This window comes from Sinocyclocheilus anshuiensis, unplaced genomic scaffold, assembly GCF_001515605.1.
Source record: "Sinocyclocheilus anshuiensis isolate Anshui unplaced genomic scaffold, SAMN03320099.WGS_v1.1 scaffold384, whole genome shotgun sequence".
Classification (NCBI taxonomy): domain Eukaryota; kingdom Metazoa; phylum Chordata; class Actinopteri; order Cypriniformes; family Cyprinidae; genus Sinocyclocheilus; species Sinocyclocheilus anshuiensis.
Genome location: NW_015558571.1, coordinates 155,515 through 164,733, shown reverse-complemented (window position 1 = coordinate 164,733; position 9,219 = coordinate 155,515).

Here is a 9,219-nt window from a genome sequence, read left to right as displayed (position 1 = left end):
AAGGTTTTATAAAGTTGACATTGAAACAATGACTTTGAAACCAGCACGATCCTGTTGCCTATTAATTAAAACATCAGCATTTCAATTTCAGCTTCCATAAACTTGTTGGCTGTCGCTGTGACATCTGAGTAAGCACAGTCAAGGAGGAATGTACACCCACGTCCCTCTTCTCTAAAGCTCATGCGTTCCCAGGACTCTGCAATGTAGATTACTTTCTCCAGGGAGTCTGGAGAGAATCCCAATCCCTGCAACTTTTCCAATGAACAGACAGATTTGGCCCACCTCCAGCAAAAAATAGACCATATCATGCAGAGAGTAAGCTATGCCAGAAAGCCCAAAATTATATCTGACACATTGGGTCACATCAACTTGTTTTTAATGTGTCTCACTCTCTGTCTCTCTCTCTGTCTCTCTCTCTCTCTCTCTCTCTCTCTCTCTCAAAGAGAATGAAAATCTGTTCATTTCGACCAAAAAAAAACGACACAGTCTCCCATTGAGTGAGACCAATTTGAAATTTACAAATGTGCTTTAAATACCCACTCACGACTATTCAAGGGATATTAAATTTTGGGATTCATTCCCTAATTGTTTCATATGGGATCCACTCCTTGATGTAAACCCATAAACAGCTGGTATAGCCGAGAAAATTACATAGCAACGCTGTACAGGAAGCAGAAAAGAAATGCTCTGTGATTTGAGTTTTTCTTTGAAGACCACTTTGGAAATTCCTTACATTTATGGCTGCATCTTTATTTAGTGTTGGAAGTGATTCTGATGAAGTCCACCTGCAGTCCTTTCACCCCAGTGAAGACAAAGACACAAACAATAGTTCAGTGGAGAAAATTTGTCTTTCGGAAAATCTTTCGACTTGATATTCATGAAGCAAGAGAAATCAAAGAAAGAGCTTTTACATTTTATTAACCAACCCATCCCTACTCTCTCTTTCAAAGCACAACCTATAAAGCTTTCTTCTCCGAAGTGACTTGCCACGCCATCAGCAGTGATTGGTGCCACGACCGATGCCAGGAAGAGAGCATTGACTCTGCGGGGTTCTCCATTTCCAATGGCGTGAATGGACACCTCTTGTCTAGCGATGCCACTGCTGCGCTCTTTCAGATGGAGGCACATGTCACACCCAGACTCGTCATGCCAACCACCAGCAGAGAGGCCAGGGCACAGTGCCCATGAGTACTCACAAAAAGCGAAGTTCGGCAGCAAAGACTTAGATGGAATAAGTGTAATATCATATTTATAATTAGTTCGATAAAGTTGGGATTCGTTTCTACAGCAAGAGATTGAGCCACTGATTTTCAGCGTATTTGGAACATGATTATCATTCCCCCCTTGGGATTAGTGAGAATACCCATCGGTTGGCTGTTCTTGTCAACTGAACTAGCAAAACTAAGCCAAACAGGCCATATTTGTGGCAATCTGCTCCAGTCCTTGCAATCCAGAGCGTTATGTGATCACTCTCAACAGCACATCAACACCAACAAGCCACTTTCTAATCCTTAAAACGCACAAGCTGGACGCGGAAACCGAGAAGAATATGCTCACACGCACAATGGCATGTATCGGAGACTGTGTGATTATAAGCACCAGGGAGTTTGCCTTCCCTTATTCATCCACAGTCCCGTTTTGAAGAGACCAGATCCAGGGGTGCCAAATTAAGCGGAGTGCTGATCTGTGCTGGCTGCATAGAGTAATGAGCAGGCCCAGAGGATATTTGCAGGGTCACACAAAGGAGTTGGTGTGGAGTGGTGAAGAAAATCGGGCGTACAGCAGGAAGCCAAGTGACTAAATTCTGCAGGCCATCCTCATCTGCTGTCATCAGCGAAACGAGCTTCCCATCCCATCAACAAGAGCTCGGCTAGGGGATGGTCTCGTAGCTGTTTTCCTAGTATTTACCTTATGCCATGGTCCCGCAGAAAACCACTTTTGGGATGCCGTGTGTTCAGAAACTCTGAGAAAGGGAAAAAATAGGAAAAGAAAGAATAATAAGAGGCTCGGAGGAAATTGTAACAATTTCAGGCCATTAAGATTTAACAGCATTACACAGCTTCTCTGTCTGGAATCTTTGAGGCCTAGTCCGGTTTAGATCCTAGTAAACCACGCAAGGCATTTATCACAAGGAATCATTGTAAACCAGATTTTCAACACTCTTTCTGGCAAGCCCAACAAAGAGCCATTTTACATTGCCACCATGACTATAAAGCGAGTCCTACTGTTTTCCCAACATGGGGTATAATGGAATTAATAACGTCGACTGTGCATTTGCCGGGAATTCCCATGAGGCCTTGTAGATTTTTATAACTCCGCAGTGTAATGCTAAGGGTTCGGAGGGGAAGATTTACTGGCTGCGAGAATCTAATGATACCGAACACTGACTTTGCGATTGCTCCAGCCAGCTAGTTTGCATGACAATCTGGATAACAATGGCCCTTTTCAGATTAAGTGTGTGGGGGCTTGTTATGATTGCTCTTTGTTCTAGCTCCTTTATATTCTCAAAATGTTGATGTTGTCCGATATCGAACGGCTATGTTGAAATAAGCGCACCTTGCTTCTCCCAATATTTGGCATCTAAATCTTTGTGCTAAATTTAATTACTTTAATGTTTATTATACAGTCCATAAAGACGTTTAGATGTTCATATTTCCTTTGTGTTGTCGCAAGCAATTATAGGTGCAGCCATCTGTTTGCTTGATGAATAATCTTTTATTCTTCACTTGCTTGATAAATAAGGAAATAAGTCAACACTCCACTTTATATTCAGTAATTAAAGTGAAAAATATAGTCACGATGCAAATCCTTAATTGGACTCCAAGAGAGAGATTCAGAATTTCTCTTTAATAATAAGAGATAACTGGGGACAAAAAAAGCATGCTGAAATGTGATGAAAAGCATAATGAAATGTGACTCTGGAAGTTCAATTAATCAAGAACAGAAAACAACCAATTTAGCACAGAGCTGTTCATTCAGGGAATCACAGGGCTCAGGTAATATTCTTTTAATCATCTCTATGTGACATTATACTTTTCATGATGAGTGTGAAAAAAAAATTGCAATTGAGGAAGACAATATCTCTTATGTTGCAAAAACTGGCTGTGTTTAATAGGATGATTTTAAAGCATGACAGCTAAATTTCTGCCTCTCTGACAGAGCTGAGGTAGCAATGGTGAACGGGACCATACAATAAAGTTTGGGACTTATTATGTAGTAATTAATTATGTAATAAACATTAACATTTGTATATGTGGATCTTGAAATTAAAAATTATTTATTTTACTTTTCATTTAAACATTTTATTTTATTTTTTGTAACATTTTAGAATCTTAGACACTAAAATTAATTCCAGACCATCTGTGAAAGGCTTCAGTCACACCTGCTCTGAATGCTTTTTCACCATGTCCAGAGAAGCTTTGGTCAGCTGAAAAAGCTTTCTAAGTGACTTCACCCATTCGAAAACCAATTAAAGATTTTAATTACACTTAAAGTCTACGATACAAAACAATATTAACTGATAAAGAATGTGCACTTTGACTATAGGGGTCAAACTGGCATAAACGTTTTAGCCACTTGTTTCAAACGCAGCCTTTAACGTTTCCTCCCTCTAGGTGACACAAAACAAGGGGAAGTCTCAGGGAATGCCAAATTCGGTGAACTCGCCGGACTCTAGCTGTGCACTGACCGTACTGGAGCCAGAGCGAGAGAAGAGCAGCGGGGCTTGCCCTCTGCCTGATGTATCTCTTTCAGAGCGGGACAGGCACAGGCCTTGGCTGTACCCCGCTGGGACCTTCTGAAACCAGAGATTGTTGAAGTGAACGTCTGCACTGTCCAGCCAGTCCACAATGTCTTCCAGCCTCTCTGACGCTCCAAATGTGCCCTGTCGCACAGAGATGTTTCGGACAGTCTGGTCAGCCAGGCTGCAGTCCCACCCCCCTCCGTTCTGACTCCTCCAGACCAGGGCACGGACCACCCTGGGCTGGTCAGCAACCCCTGCTTACACCTGCCATAAAACTTAAAAGCTACAGTCCCATCCTAAGGCTTTGAAGTGTTCAAAGCATAGCTCCCTGACCTTTGATGCAACTTTGGCCGCAACACATGTTTGGCGCAACACGTATAAAGCAAACCTCTCTCAGGCCTTGGTCCACGGCCTGTTGGTTTACATGTGTGAGATGCAGGGGCCCACGCATGGCAGCCATGCATACCCATCATGCTGTTCCCACCAGCGAGGGGGGCCCTTGAACGGGAAAAGAAGAGGGCAGGAAGGACTGGCCCCTACTGACCCACTCATGTGTTCACCACTCATCCATACAAACCAACCCAACTCCCATCCCCCCAGACCCTCTTTACAAACTACATATATCGTGCTTCATACTCCAAAAAGCTCTTACTGACTTCAGGAGGCATTGGGAAGTGAAAGCAAAATCAATGAAAACCTAATAGTGTGAGCCTCTTACACGACTCAGAGAGTAACAATGAAATTTAGACTAAAAAATTGATTTTCTTGGCAAGAAATGCTGTTTTGTCTGGCAAAACACTGAAACACATGTAGTGTTTGTGCAGATGTGACTATCATTGATTCAGGATAAACTTTCTACAATTTGTGTCCCTATAAACAGAAGGGTCTGTAATTCCCTTACGTTTTCATTGCCCTCTCCACCGGATCAAACAATAAAGCATTATTTGTAAGCCTGACTTGTCTATGTTATATGAGGCATTATATTTCTGTATAAATACTGGGGCTCATAATCGCATAAGGCCCGATTATACTGCCTTGCTCTGTAAATGTCAAACATAGCACTTTGATATACTGTCCACCTCAGGGTGCATACTTTTACAGCCGGAGTGACAGTGTCATAATGACACAATGCCTACATGGCCTGTGCTATAAATGCATGGAATTTTATAACACCATTCAGAACCTTTAAGCTCACATGCGCTCTGAGCTGTAAAGGCATGTGGTAGGTGTTCTCACATATACCACTTATAACATTTTGGCCAGTGAACAAGACTGTGTAATTTAAATAGGTTCAAATTTGTGGCATTAACAAATTGGTTTTAATTCAGCATTAACAAATTCATATTTATGTAACATTTATTAAATATAAAATAGAATATACAAAATATTTAAAATGACATGTTACATTACAATTCTATATTTCTGCATCAGATTGATAACGTGTGTAAAATATGAATGCGGAACAATTTCCTATAAGTCAGTAATACATCCACTACACATGATGCCATTCATGATGCTTTTACACACACTCACACACACACGTATGATAATTTAAGATTATTGCACTTCTGCTTACATGCCCAACTTCGCTTCTACAGTTTCGTAATCCTTTACTGGAAATCTCACTTTTTATATTTATCCATGAGTTTCAGGAGTAGCACGTGCATCTCGGGGTAACTGAATGTCTCAGACAAATGTTGACTTGGCTGAGACAGCAGTGCCAAATATTGTGAGCTTTCTTGAACTACGACCTTTGGAATGCACAATCAACAAAGATTTTCGGTGCAAGATATTTCTGCGAGAAATGCTGTGTCTCAATTCTAGTGCATCATTGAGGCAGTCAAATGGTTATAGCGTCCATACAGACACCTGATGGAATGGTTTGTGCACAACAAACCGATATTCCCCATGTCTCAACAGGTCTAATCCAGTGAATTTATAACGATCGATTGTTATTCTATGTTTGCATTGCTTCTGAACATTTAAATAACAAAAGCACAATCTGAATTTGTGTCATGAAATGTTGGCAGCATGAGCTCGCTGTTTTCCATTAGATGGTGTGATGTTTTGAATAAATTGCCTTTTGGGAATTAGACTGGGCTTGAGCAACACCCTGCAATGAGTATTAATATAGCATAACAGTACTATAACAGTATGGGCGCGAGTCAGTTCAGTATGGCTGTCAACACCTATGTGTCTGCTGACATGACAAGCCCTTTAAACTTTGACGAGCATAAATCAAGAGGCCATTCTGAAACAACAGGGTCGTATTCTTCCCCTGTCGTGCGTGGAGCCCCAGTCCCTGCATGGGGCACCATTCCAGGCCTGGCTGGAGCGGGGCGCGCCTGAGGAGTGCCATACGGAACCAGGCACCACACGTCTTCTCCATCAGTGTAAATTCTATAACCTGCACAACAACGTTCACAAGTCATCACAGCTTTAGTATACCTGTCACTGCTGTTCAGGGAGTGCATGGTTGTTGCTATTCATTGTGCCCACAAGTCTCAAACACCCACCCGCTCCTGAAGGCACTCTGTGGTAGACTGACTGCATGTTTTTTTTTGTTTGGTTTTTTTGATGACATTATTATTATTTTATTTCAGAAGAGAAAATTAGAAGACCGCTTTTAAAAGTCAATTTAAAAGTTTAGTTTAAAAACTTGATGGGTTTGCTGAGTGGAAACATGGTTACAAATCCTCATTAGCCTACTCCAAAAAACTGAATCTCAAACACACACACACATGTCCTGAGTAATTAATTAAGGTAAAACAAAAAAGTGGTTTATTTTAAATAAGGCACTGCCTTATTATTATTATTATTAATTATTATTATTTTTTTTTTTTTTTACTTATCTGATCATATTCAGAAGATTTCATGCTGAAAGAAAATGAGGGTTTCTTTGTAAAACGTTGCACCAGACTATATTCTCGGTATCTGGCCAGTTTTCAGTATAGTTAATGTTGAATGCAGCTGAGGATTTTACTCTGTCCTTTTATCTCCCCGTGAAACTCATGAAACTGTGTCGGGCAGTTAAATGGAGCATTGCAAACACTTTGTGTTTGTTTGTTGGTGTTTGTTTGTACCCAACACCATTACCATTAAGTGTTCTTGTACCTCATCAAGCATTAACGCAAAATTCAGAGTAAATGGAAATGCGGGGGATCACAGATAAATTCATATAATAAATTATATCAAATTCACTGCTAATTTACAGGTGCATCTCAATGAATTAGAATGTCATGGAAAAGTTCATTTATTTCAGTAATTCAACTCAAATTGTGAAACTCGTGTATTAAATAAATGCAATGCATACATACTGAAGTAGTTTAAGTCTTTGGTTCTTTTAATTGTGATGATTTTGGCTCACATTTAACAAAAACCCACCAATTCACTATCTCAACTAATTAGAATATGGTGACATGCAATTTGAGTTGAATTACTGAAATAAATGAACTTTTCCATGACATTCTAATTTATTGAGATGCACCTGTACATCATAAACCACGGGAATTGTATGGGGCTATATGAACATGAGCATTTTGTGTAATAATTAAAATTTATTTCTTCTTTAAAAAGTAGGCTTACTGAAAAGTCATTATTAATAAGTGGGCAGCAATATCTACAATATTAATTATTATTGAAACATAAAGGATGGAGCCCACATGTTTTTGTTTTTTAAGATTTTACAGGCTCCGTCTAACGTGACATATACATTATTACCAATAACTCACTGACTATTCATGCAAATCATGTTGACTTGGACCAGAGATTACACGGCCTGCTCTTTTGTGTGTACATCCGTACTCTAACTCCAGGCTCTCCGTCACTCGGTTCTCCTGGAGGGCTGTTTTACTAAGACATTGTGAACTCCATTGACAGTCTCTTAAGGAGGTAAAGACTGAACATCCCTCTCTGTTCTTGTGCACTGAGCTGGCTGCGGTCAGTCTATCTCGGTACAATGGTGGGCCGGGCAGCTGTGGTCCAACAATGGGTTCAGTACTGTTTACTTAGCAACGAATTAAAGACGCATGTGTTACAAACCTGCATAGTTTCAAGAAGTGTTTTCTCCATTATACGCCATTCGCAGTTGCATTGCTTGACAAAAAAAAAAAAAAAAAAATATGTTTAAGTTTTGGTTTTGTGTAAAAAAAAAAAAAAAAAAAAAATATGTTTAAGTTTGTATACAGTTGCACGTAGTCTCTCTCTCCAGTGAGGGTCTACGACTGCTTTGGCTGTTCTTAGGAGAATGTCCTGGAAACGGGGCTCAGGCGCCTTTCCAATTCTTGCCAAGCACTTAAAAGTCAACATGGTCTATCTTTGATTCACAGACGCATCCACGCTCCCAAGAGCTCACCCTTTGATCTCTTTCATTTTTTTCTCCCTCCTGTTTCTACACCAGATCTGTTATGCGCTAAAATTCTTTGGTTTTCCATAGAAACATCTCCTTTCCCTGGGAATATTGATGTTTTCTTCGTCGCGGGGGTTATGATATGGTGAATCAGAATCTCAAAGCCACGGACAATGGCAGTATTCATGGTCGCTTTTTTGTCTTTGTCTGGTTTTGTCTTGTTGTTCAGACCCCTCGTTTCTCAAATGAATAGAAATATTGTTTATTCTGTTGATGTTCTAGTCACTTCAGCTGCTTTTCAACGTTTCAATTCTTTGTTGGAGCAGCAGGTTCTGTACACTGGAGAGAATATAGACTTGAAGGAGGCCTCTTTCTTTCTTTCTTTCTTTGGAAATCTACACATACGGATGTCATAAAAATCTTTTTTTTTTCTTTTTTTTCTCCATAGATGGCAAAATATTTCACTTATATCAACAATGTGTTGTGGAATCATATTGTGACATGTGCGAGCGGAACGCTTAATTTCCCTCAGTAAGCCATGGCAAATTCATATGCTGTATGAATTAAAAAGAGCCCGTTCCCGTCTTCTTTCTTTCCAGCATTGACATATCTGCTCCAGCACACTTTCACTCCCCATTGTCATCATGTCACCCCAACAATGTTCATCTCCTGGACACCAATTTTAGCTCTTTGATCTACCAAGTGAAAAGAACAAAGTTATGGAGAGAAGGGGCTTTTGTGTTCCGGCTTTTAGATGTTCTTAATATTACCGGACAATGTGGAAAACCAGATAATTGATGATTGATGTCATACAGTTTAAGAATTTTTCAGAAGAGTTTCAAATTATGCACATTTAAGATGAACCACTTGATGAAGACAGATAAATTAGTAAAATGATACAAAGTCGTTGTAAAAGTAATTGTAAAGTCAAAATTAGCTTTTATTATGGTTAATTTGATCCCGAAATCCAAAGCTTCATCTGGTCCCCGTTGACCAGCGTGTTTAATATGGACCATACATTAATTCCGAGATGCGGCTTTTATGTGTCTAGTGCCAACTTTCATGGCTCTCTGTTTGAAATACAAGAGCAATCATCAAGTAACCCCCCCCCCACACACACACACACACA